The following is a 12,412-nucleotide window of genomic DNA, read 5'->3' as shown; positions in this document are numbered from 1 at the left end:
GCCTGGCAGCACTGTGTTCCTGTTAGAGCCACCAGCACAAGCACCAGACGATGCTGATCCAGTGAGTACTCCATCAAAGGCATACTGTAGGCCTGGCATGTCTTGTCTACTAGCTTCAATATGAATCCGATTAAATGTGATTGGGTGAAGGCCCCAGTGCAGCAGCAACAGCACATGATGGAGACGATGATGAGGAGGAGACCATCTCTGGATTCCAGAAGGCATGAGGTATCATGTTAAGTCTGTGAAAGTACTATTTACTCTACAATGGTGAGGAGTCCTCATCAAAATCAAAAATCTAATTTCTTTTACAGGACCCAGATGCTATACAGTGGGAAAACCAGCCTGGCAACATAGTGCGTATTAATAAAAGGACACCACATCCTGCCAAATTCCAGCTGCGCTAATTGTATTGTGTTCACAGAGCTCACAAGCTATCAGAAAGTTGTATGGCAACCACCTCCGGCGCCAAATAGAACTGGCAGACATAGACATTCAGTACAAGAAGAAAAAGATGGAAAATCTTGCACTGGAGTCCGAAATAAAAAAGAGGACAATTAGGAAACTGGACCTTGAAATAAAAAAACTTGAGAGGGAAGTGAGATATGCCTTCAATGTACACTGTATGCTAACTGTAACACAAATGTATTAATCATTATTTTTCTTTCCTCCCCCAGCTCCAAGAAGATGACACAGCTCAAAATAAAAAATGAGGTATATTCTCGTAAAGTCAAGTGAGCCATGACATATGAGCTCTTATTGTGAGCACACAGGACGGTGGCATCTTTCTAAGGTTTTTTTATTTTCCCAGCAATCAGTACAACCAAGTCATCGTTATAAGGCATCGCCCTCTTTGCCCACCCCCAGCACCAGGTGTGGCCACTAGCCTATATGAAGGCCCAAAATTGTGTGTTCCTTTCTGCTCTGACAATGGCATGCCCATTCGTGCGAGATGTGGTGGATGAAGAAGCACTTGTGCTGAGGAGAGCCTTCAGGCGAGAAAGGGTCTTCAGGGACCGGTTGGACCCACTGGCCTTCCCTGATGACCATCTATATGAAAGATACAGGTTTTCTGCAGATGGCATCAGGTATCTATGCAGACTACTGGGTCCCAGGATTAAGCACCGCACTGCACGGAGCCATGCACTGAGTGTGGAGCAAATGGTTTGTGTGGCCTTGCGCTTTTTGCTAGTGGAGCCTTCCTGTACTCAGTGGGGGATGCAGAACAGCTGAACAAGGCCACAATTTGCCGCACAATAAGGAGTGTGTGTCTGGCTATCAAAGCATTAGCAGATGTCTTCATCTCCTTCCTGGCCACAGAAGACTCTGTGACATCAAAGAGGAGTTCTATAGGATTGCAGGTAAGAGGATCTACAAATTACAGGACAACTGTTAACACATAGTAGGATACTCATTACTTTGTGTGACAGGTTTCCCCAATGTCATTGGTGCAGTGGACTGCACACACATAAGGATAAAAGCCCCCTCAGGTGCCCATGAGGCCGATTTTGTGAATAGGAAATCCTTTCACAGCATTAATGTTCAGGTGAACATAACTTTTGATATTGTCCATTGACGAACACTCTGCATTGCCAGTGATGTGCATTGATTGGTGTAATATTCCTCATCTTATGATTTCAGATGGTCTGCAATGCTGACTGTGTGATCAGCAATGTTGTGGCAAAATGGCCTGGCTCAGTCCATGACTCCAGAATCTTTCGGGCCTCTGAAATCTATCAGTGCCTATCACAAGGTAAGCCACACAACCCCTATTTATAACCATCATGGCTGTGTCAAGAATATCACTGTGTTTATGAGGTAGTAATGATGAGATTTTGTGTTGACAGGTGAATTCTCTGGTGTGTTGCTGGGAGACAGGTGGTATGGCTGCCAGCCTTTTCTCCTGACACCTTTCACAGACCCCCAGGAAGCACAGCAGGCCTACAACCATGCCCATGCCAGGACCAGGGCCAGAGTTGAAATGACCTTTGGCCTCCTGAAGGCACGCTTTCACTGCCTTCACAAATTAAGGGTCAGCCCTGTTAGGGCATGTGATATTACTGTGGCTTGTGCTGTCCTCCACAATGTGGCCTGCCTGAGGAAGGAGAGGGCCCCCAGAGTGCCACCAGCCATGGACTGGGACAATCCGGCAATCTTCCCTGATGACGACAGTGGTCGGCTGCTGAGGGACCAATATGTGTTGAATTATTTTAGTTAGTATGTGTGCTTTCAATTTTGGTTAAATATGTCCTGCGGTGGCAGAGGAATTTGTTTTTTTTGGGTTCGTTTTTTGACGAATTTGGCCTCTTATGATGTTTGTGCGGTATACTGTGTGTAATACAAGGCTGCAGGGAGGCTACTGCATCCATTCATTTGTCTGTTCAGTTGATGTGTATGGATTTGTCCTGTATTTATTTTAGTGTGCAGACGTGCAGGGTGTGTTATATACAGACCTTTGAATGTGTATGTATCATTTTGTATAATATGCTTGGATTCTGTGCTTTCCATCTTGTAGAGTCACTGTGACTTCAGTTTCGAAAGGAGCTGATGGTTTACCTGCTTTGTTTTGTCCTTATTCAATAAAGGAACATAATGTTACACATTGTGTTTTTATATTCATATGGAATGTGTATTTGTTTATATGACAGAGTACTAGGGCCACACTGAAGAAAAAGGATAAAGTCATAAATTTATGAGGCTGGTTCTTTCTGCAGAAAAGCTACATATTGTTTTTACAGTTTTGATACTTATGACAATGTGATACTTAATATTCTGGCACATCAGCATGTCTTTGTTTATGAAACCATACTGAAGTACAATTTCACGAAATGCCCCACATCTGTCATTTTAACAACTGTCCTCCTTTAAAACAACTGGTTACAATATTATGACTTGTGTTTTTTCCCTCTGTGGCCCTAATATTCTATCATTTTATATATAGCCTTATAGTCTATGGGAAACTGTAAATTATCTAATGATAGCAACATCATCTAAAAATCATTTTTATCCAAAATCATTGAAATTAATGATCACAAACGTTTAAATAATAACAGTGGGTCTAGTTATATGTGATAACAATGTATAGTGAGCAGTGAAATAACTATTGGTTTCCATTTGTGGTGACTGCTGACTGACATTAGGGATGAGATTAAATAGATCCTGGAATTTAGCCTGGTCTGGAGCAGGCTAGCTCCACAGAATAAATCTCCATGGTAATTTATACCATAACATATCCTCCTGCCCCCTATCCATCTTTAGTGCAACCGGATTACGGATCAATTGAGCCAGGATCACCAAGATATCCTGGCTTAATCCCTTATCCTAGTTTTGTGCAACAGGCCCCTGATAACAAGGTTAAAACAATATTTTTGATATCATGGATGGTCAGTCCTTGCATCCATAGCTCTGTCTATTAATCTAGGAGAGGTTACATTTCTCCAGGCTATCCCTCAGCTTTTTACCAAAACAGAGGTGGGGTGACAATTTTGTTATTGTTTCATCTGTGGATTTACCTTTTAAACAGCTGTATATTATGAAGATATCATAGTGTCACGAATAAAAAGGTAAACAGGCCTATAGCAAATGCAACATAAGGCATTCATTTTTCACATGTAAACAGCACTTTTCAGTAGTGCTCAAATCATGCCATTCCATGAGTGCAGCATTTAACTTTCAACTCAGTCAATGAGCCCAATCAGTCCTCCATGACAACATGATCATAAACAACAGTAGGGCTGGCTAATAAGTCTTTTGTTTTGGGGTTATGCTCAGGTAAAATATTTAGGAAAATCTATTCTTCTATATTTCTAAGTCCTATTCTTGAAGATCAAGGGGTATAACATTTATTGGAATGACTGGAATTCTGATAGACTTTGGTTTTTAATGTAAAGATATAATTTAATCGTATTATTCTATGTAGTAGAAAGCGATGGGTTAGAAGAAGCCTATATAACCAAACCATAAAGTAAAATGTAACATCCATATATGGCCAGCTGTGTAAACTTTAACATTGATTTATCCTGCAATGGATCTCCTTCAATTGGTAACGTACATTGTCTTCTTCTAATGCCTCTTAAGGGAAAAGTAATCTAAAAGTAACTGAATGTAATCAGATTACATTACTGAGTTTGGGTAATCCAAAAGTTACGTTACTGATTAAAATTTTGGACAGGAAACTAGTAACTGTAATGGATTACATATCGAAAGTAACCTACCCAACCATGCAGTTGAATAGCAAATGGAGGACGCTTTTCCCACTGTTTATTTTCATGCCAGCCAGGTAGGCTACTCCGGTTGTAACAAGAAGCAATGTGCTTAATATATGGAATGTTGAGAAATAAATATAGTAGACCTAGCTTATAGAAAGCTGTTGCGATCCTCCTCTTTTTAATAGAGGCCATCAAAACTCAGTTTTCTCAAGCAATTGCATAGCTTAGCTTATAGAAATGGAGAGCAACAGAAACACTTATTTCATTCCATGCATCAACCAGCTATGAGGAGCTCCTATTCCACTCCAACTCTGAATGCCAGGGCTCCCAAGAAGTGTTTTATTTGATTTTAGATTGCATTTGCATTGATGTCAGAGTGATTAAAGGAACAATAGAGCCCTGAGTACCAGACCATTAGGACCTGATGGAGGGACAATAGAGCCCTGAGTACCAGACCATTAGGACCTGATGGAGGGACAATAGAGCACTGAGTACCAGACCATTAGGACCTGATGGTGGGACAATAGAGCCCTGAGTACCAGACCATTAGGACCTAATGGTGGGACAATAGAGCCCTGAGTACCAGACCATTAGGACTTGATGGAGGGACAATAGAGCGCTGAGTACCAGGCCATTCGCAACTGGCCGTTAGCAAGTTTGGTAGGCTACAAATGACCATCAAATCAAATCAAATTTTATTTGTCACATACACATGGTTAGCAGATGTTAGTGCGAGTGTAGCGAAATGCTTGTGCTTCTATTTCCGACAATGCAGTAATAACCAACAAGTAATCTAGCTAACAATTCCAAAACTACTATCTTATAGACACAAGTGTAAGGGGATAAAGAATATGTACATAAAGATATATGAATGAGTGATGGTACAGAGCGGCATGGGCAAGATACAGTAGATGGTATTGAGTGCAGTATATACATATGAGATGAGTATGTAAACAAAGTGGCATAGTTAAAGTGGCTAGTGATACATGTATTACATAAGGATGCAGTAGATGATATAGAGTACAGTATATACGTATACATATGAGATGAATAATGTAGGGTATGTAAACATTATATTAGGTAGCATTGTTTAAAGTGGCTAGTGATATATTTTACATCATTTCCCATCAATTCCCATTATTAAAGTGGCTGGAGTTGAGTCAGTGTGTTGGCAGCAGCCACTCAATGTTAGTGGTGGCTGTTTAACAGTCTGATGGCCTTGAGATAGAAGCTGTTTTTCAGTCTCTCGGTCCCAGCTTTGATGCACCTGTACTGACCTCGCCTTCTGGATGATAGCGGGGTGAACAGGCAGTGGCTTGGGTGGTTGTTGTCCTTGATGATCTTTATGGCCTTCCTGTGACATCGGGTGGTGTAGGTGTCCTGGAGGGCAGGTAGTTTGCCCCCGGTGATGCGTTGTGCAGACCTCACTACCCTCTGGAGAGCCTTACGGTTGTGGGCGGAGCAGTTGCCGTACCAGGCGGTGATACAGCCCGACAGGATGCTCTCGATTGTGCATCTGTAGAAGTTTGTGAGTGCTTTTGGTGACAAGCCGAATTTCTTCAGCCTCCTGAGGCCTTCTTCACGATGCTGTCTGTGTGGGTGGACCAATTCAGTTTGTCTGTGATGTGTACGCCGAGGAACTTAAAACTTGCTACCCTCTCCACTACTGTTCCATCGATGTGGATAGGGGGGTGTTCCCTCTGCTGTTTCCTGAAGTCCACAATCATCTCCTTAGTTTTGTTGACGTTGAGTGTGAGGTTATTTTCCTGACACCACACTCACCTCCTCCCTGTAGGCCGTCTCGTCGTTGTTGGTAATCAAGCCTACCACTGTTGTGTCGTCCGCAAACTTGATGATTGAGTTGGAGGCGTGCGTGGCCACGCAGTCGTGGGTGAACAGGGAGTACAGGAGAGGGCACAGAACGCACCCTTGTGGGGCCCCAGTGTTGAGGATCAGCGGGGTGGAGATGTTGTTGCCTACCCTCACCACCTGGGGGCGGCCCGTCAGGAAGTCCAGTACCCAGTTGCACAGGGCGGGGTCGAGACCCAGGGCTTGGGTCTTGCTTGATGACGAGCTTGGAGGGCACTATGGTGTTAAATGCCGAGCTGTAGTCGATGAACAGCATTCTCACATAGGTATTCCTCTTGTCCAGATGGGTTAGATGGGTCCAGATGGGTTAGGGCAGTGTGCAGTGTGGTTGAGATTGCATCGTCTGTGGACCTATTTGGGCGGTAAGCAAATTGGAGTGGGTCTAGGGTGTCAGGTAGGGTGGAGGTGATATGGTCCTTGACTAGTCTCTCAAAGCACTTCATGATGACGGAAGTGAGTGCTACGGGGCGGTAGTCGTTTAGCTCAGTTACCTTAGCTTTCTTGGGAACAGGAACAATGGTGGCCCTCTTGAAGCATGTGGGAACAACAGACATAGGGATTGATTGAATATGTCCGTAAACACACCATCAGATGTGTCAGAGCAGTTTTGGAGAAGCCTAGTCACGGCAACTCAGAAGTCACATGAAATTTGACTGAAGTCACGACTCCGCAGTAATATGGTCACTGTAACAGCCCTACTCCCAAACAACAGCCCTAGTCCCACCCAGTTGACTACCTTAAAGTGGTGGAAGCACTTAATGGCTTCCACTTAATGGCTTCCACCACTGCAAATGCGGCCTTTTGGGCCACAAGAGGCCTCTATCATTCTCTATGGCAGGGCTCTCCTACCAGAAGTGGGTGGATGGAGCAAGCAGAGCGAGGCAGGTGTAAAGGACGGGACAGGCAGAGCAGTGTCGAAGTGGACAACACGCCTGCCTGGCTTTGGTTGGGTCATTATAATTAAAAACAATGCATTCTACAATAAATCACACACAGGGTCGGATTTAGTGATTTGGAGGTCCCAGGCAAAGGTCAGTCTGAGCCACCCCTTCTCAATTTTTATGGGATTTATAGTAAAGACATTTAACTGTAAAAATGTATTCCCTTTTAATGTGCCATGAACACAACCAGTCATGATGTTTTCATCTGATTGTCAAATAAATCACTTCAAAAAGTAGGTTACCTTTGCACGTTCATACAAATAATTCCAGCATCTAAGCAGTGCACTTTCCTTCAATTCGCAAGTGGCTAAAACAATCTCACTGGAGAAAGCATCCGAGCGAGCGAAACAGCGCCCCTCTATCTTACTATATGTAGCCCATGTATCTGATGCTGTCTGGCCAGAAAGAGTATGACATGCCATAATCTTTTAGGCCAGAGCATCAGTTAGATGGGCTTTACTTACACTATATATACAAAAGTATCAGGACGCCCCTTACAGTTTGTGGATTCGGCTATTTCAGCCAGACCCGTTGCTGACAGGTGTATACAAGCCATGCAATCTCCATAGACAAACCTTGGCAAAATAATGGCCATACTGTAGAGCTCAGTGACTTTCAACATGGCAACATCATAGGATGCCACCTTCCAACTTTTATTTCTTTATTTTTTTTAAATTTCACTTTTATTTAACCAGGTAAGCTAGTTGAGAACATGTTCTCATTTACAGCTGCGACCTAGCCAAGATAAAGCAAAGCAGTGCGACACAAACAACAACACAGAGTTACACATGGAATAAGCAAGAGTACAGTCAATAACACAATAGAAAAAAAAGAAAGTCTATATACAGTGTGTGCAAATGGCGTGAGGAGGTAAGGCAATAAATAGGACAGAGTAGCAAAGTAATTACAATTTAGCAAATTAACACTGGAATGATTGATGTACAGATGATGATGTGCAAGTATAAATACTGGTGTGCAAAAGAGCAGAAAAGTAAATAAAAACAATATGGGGATGAGGTAGGTAGATTGGGTGGGGTATTTACAGATGGGCTGTGTACAGCTGCAGCGATCGGTTGGCTGCTCTGACAGCTGATGTTTAAAGTTAGTGAGGGAAATATAAGTATCCAGCTTCAGCGATTTTTGCAATTCGTTCCTGTCATTCCAGTCAACAGTTCAGTTTGTCAAATTTCTGCCCTACTAGAGCTGCCCCTGTCAACTGTAATTGCTGTTATTGTGAAGTGTGAAGACCAGGCGCAACAACGGCTCAGCAGCGAAGTGGTAAGCCACACAAGCTCATAGAATGGGTCCACCAAGTGCTGAAGTGCGTAGCGCGTAAAAATCGTCTGTCCTCGGTGGCAACTCTCACTACTGAATTCCAAACTGCCTCTGGCGCAAAGTCAGCACAATAACTGTTTGTCAGGAGCTTCATGAAAATGGTTTCCATGGCCAAGCATCCGCACACAAGCCGAAGATCACCATGAGCAATCCCAAACGTTGGCTGCAGTGATGTAAAGCTCGCTGCCATTGCACTGTGGAGCAGTGGAAACCCATTTTCTGAAGTGATGAATCACGCTTCACTATCTGGCAGTCTGATGGACGAATCTGAGTTTGGCGGGTGCCAGGAGAACGCTACCTACCCAAATGCATAGTGCCAACTGTAAAATTAGGTGGAGGAGGAATAATGATCTGGGGATGTTTTTCATGTTTCGGGCTAGGCCCCTTAGTTCCAGTTGCTACAGCATACAATGACATTCTAGACTATTCTGTGCTTCCAACTTTGTGGCAACAGTTGGGGTAAGGCCCTTTCCTGTTTCAGCATGACAATGCACCCATGCACAGAGTCAATACAGAAATGGTTAGATATGGGTTAGGAAGAACTTGACTGGCCTGCACAGAGCCCTGACCTCAACCCCAATCAAACACCTTTGGGATGAATTGGAACGTCGACTGCGAGCCAGGCCTAATGCCCGACCTCACTAATGCTCTTGTGACTGAATGGAAGAAAGTCCCCGCAGCAATGTTCCAACATCTAGTGGAAAGCCTTCCCAGAAGAGTGGAGGCTGTTATAGCAGCAAAGGGGGGACCAACTCTATATTAATGTCCATGATTTTGGAAAAGGATGTTCGATGAGCAGGTGTCCACATAGTTTTGGTCATGTAGTGTACATGTTCTCTTCTTGATAACAATGGCAGTAATATTAGCAGCACCTATCCTTTTACTAAACAAATGCGTATTTTATCCCCATAGACTCTAAGGCTGCGTTTCTACTGAACTAATATGGAATTATTGTAAGATGGTCATACCAAGGATAATTTACAGATAGATATAAAATAGGTCAAAAAAAATTCTGCCTAATTGTAAGTCCGCCAGTGTTCGCATGCTTGCCTTTGGTGAATTTAGGCCATAACTCCTCCATGGTTTTTTGGACAAAGCCTATGGGGAAATTAATGCCGTTTTAGTATTTTTTGTTGTTGTGATAAACACCGAAAATAAGGTCTATGGTAAACACAGGTTTAGGAGATATTATATGTTTTGTTCTATGGGATAATCTTAATCAAGTCACTTTTTTGTTAATTTTGAAGCATTTATGTAATAACAAAAGCAGATAAAGAGCTCCAGAGCTATTTAGAATCCCACCGTACCTTCTCCGCAATTGCAATCTGGTTTCCGAGCTGGTATCATCAATATCATAACCGCCATCGATAAGAGACAATACAGTGCAGCTGTATTCATTGACCTGGCCAAGACTTTCGACTCTGTCAATCACCACATTCTTATCGGCAGACTCAACAGCCTTGGTTTTTCAAATAACTGCCTCGCCTGGTTCACCAACTACTTCTCAGACAGAGTTCAGTGTGTCTGGACCTCTGGCAGTCACTTTGGGGGTGCCACAGGGTTCAATTCTCAGGCCGATTCTTTTTGCTGTATACATCAATGTTGTCGCTCTTGCTGCTGGTGATTCTCTGATCCACCTCTACGCAGACGATACCATTCTGTATACTTCTGGCCCTTCTTTGGACACTGTGTTAACAAACCTCCAGACGAGCTTCAATGCCATACAACACTCCTTCCGTGGCCTCCAACTGCTCTTAAATGCAAGTAAAACTGAATGCATGCTCTTCAACCGATCGCTGCCCGCTGGTGCAGCATCACTACTCTGGACGGTTCTGACTTAGAATATGTGGACAATTACAAATACCTAGGTGTCTGGTTAGACTGTAAACTCTCCTTCCAGACTCACATTAAGCATCTCCAATCCAAAATTAAATCTAGAATCTGCTTCCTATTTCGCAACAAAGCATACTTCCCTCATGCTGCCAAACATACCCTCGTAAAACTGACTATGCTACCGATCCTTGACTTCAGCGATGTCATTTACAATATAGCCTCCAACACTCTACTCAGAAAATTTGATGTAGTCTATCACAGTGCCATGCGTTTTGTCACCAAAGCCCCATATACTACCCACCACTGCGACCTGTATGCTCTCGTTGGCTGGCCCTTGCGTCATATTCATTGCCAAACCCACTGGCTTCAGGTCATCTATAAGTCTTTGCTAGGTATAGCCCTGCCTTATCTCAGCTCACTGATCACCATAGCAGCACCCACCCGTAGCACACGCTCCAGCATGTATATTTCACTGGTCATCCCCAAAGCCAACTCCTCTTTTGGCCACCTTCCAGTTCTCTGCTGCCAATGAATGAATTGAAAAAATCACTGAAGCTGGAGTCTTATATCTCCCTCACTAACATTAAGCATCAGCTGTCAGAGCAGCTTACTGATCATTGCATCTGTACACAGGCCATCTGTAAATAGCCCACCCAACTACCTCATCCCCATATTGTTATTTATTTTTTGCTCTTTTGCACCCCAGTATCTCTACTTGCACATTCATCTTCTGCACATCTATCACTCCAGTGTTTAATTGCTAAATTGTAATTATTTCACCACTATTGCCTATTTATTGCCTACCTCCCTAATCTTACTGCATTTGCACACACTGTATATAGACTTTTCTATTGTGTTATTGACTGTACGTTTGTTTATTCCATGTGTAACTCTGTGTTGTTTGTGTCACACTGCTTTCCTTTATCTTTGCCAGGTCGCAGTTGTAAATAAGAACTTGTTCTCAACTGGCCTACCTGGTAAAATAAAGGTGAAATAAAAAATAAATAAATAAATAAATGCAAAGCTGGCAAGCTCTATTCTTCTCTTGCTAGATACACAATTAAAGGGGAATTACACTTTTTTTTTTTAAATTCAAATGTGTTCGTTTTTTTCTAGACTTCAGAAATGGTATTCTGATGTGATTTAAGCATTGACATGAACTCAGAACATCAATTTTCGCTGTTTCACTAGGAATAATTGTTACATTGAGAGTAAAAAAAGGGGGGGGAAATACCAAAACAGGAAAAAATACAATGAAGAAAATGAAGAATCTGGAAAAATAAAAAAGATAACTTTATGGGACCTGCCAAATACTGCTTATTAACCATTATATTACCAGATATATTGACAGAAAACACATGTCTTGTACACCAAGAACCTGGCGAAGAGTTGCAGGGTAGAGGAGAAGTGAAGCGTGAAGCATGTGCCTATTTGAAAGATAAAAAAATAACTATTAGTAGCTCGCATCGTTTCAAAAGGTTGGAGGGAGAGACTGGGAGCAAAAGTGTGTGTGTGAGAGAGAGAGAGAGAGAGAGAGAGAGAGAGAGAGAGAGAGAGAGAGATAAGCAACATGCTGACTCCCTGTGAATGTTTTTTGGATAATGAGGAGAAGACCTGGCTGGCGACTGTGGCACGTTTTGGGAGCACGGAGAGGCCAGAGATTGCCAGACTAGTGCATTGGGCTAAGGAACAGTAGTTGGGTATTGGAAAAAGGCCATCAGTGCATGTTCTGCAAACAATACAGTGGATGAAGGCAACGGTATGAGCTTGGTGAACGGATAGAAAGCCGAGGGCAGAAGGAAGATGTGTGTTGAGGAAGAATGGTGCCAAGTAGAAATTGAACCTGACGAAAGTCAGGAGGAATTACCTGCATTGGCGTGGTAAATACCTCAGAGTCGGAGCCTCGCCATGATGGTCATGCAAAGGAGGATGCTCGCCCAGTGGGAGTGACATTTTTGGAGAAAGTGGACCCCTGCTTTTTGACTGCACTATATGTAGTCTCAGGCTGGGTAGAAAAAAATGAATTGGGTTTTATATCTGATGAAAGTAGCTCAGGGTGGACTTGTAATGATTTTCAGTTTTCCTTCTTTCCAGAGGGAGCGGGCGCTTCGCGTCACACGCCTCGGGGCAAGACCTGTGACCCGGTCCCAAGCATGGTAAAACTGAGAAGACACTGTCTGTCCTATTGAGTTTTGAAGCAGAGAATGAGGTGGCGGTGCTATCTAG

The 12,412-nt window shown here is 43.1% G+C and overlaps 1 long non-coding RNA gene and 1 pseudogene across 1 annotated transcript; both read left to right on the top strand.

Annotated features, from left to right (window-relative positions):
* Positions 1-69: 69 nt before the first annotated feature.
* LOC135564495 (uncharacterized) lies at positions 70-865 on the top strand. The gene is made up of 4 exons (XR_010461070.1): positions 70-228; positions 315-356; positions 425-714; positions 812-865. It is a non-coding gene; the product is annotated as an uncharacterized LOC135564495 (long non-coding RNA).
* A 2-nt stretch (positions 866-867) lies between these two features.
* Positions 868-2,598, top strand: LOC135564494 (putative nuclease HARBI1; annotated as a pseudogene).
* Positions 2,599-12,412: the final 9,814 nt, after the last annotated feature.

Source organism: Oncorhynchus nerka, linkage group LG25 (genome assembly GCF_034236695.1).
Source record: "Oncorhynchus nerka isolate Pitt River linkage group LG25, Oner_Uvic_2.0, whole genome shotgun sequence".
NCBI classification, from domain to species: Eukaryota; Metazoa; Chordata; class Actinopteri; order Salmoniformes; family Salmonidae; genus Oncorhynchus; species Oncorhynchus nerka.
Note: the sequence above shows the minus strand (reverse complement) of the source record. Positions and strands in the feature narration are given on the sequence as shown.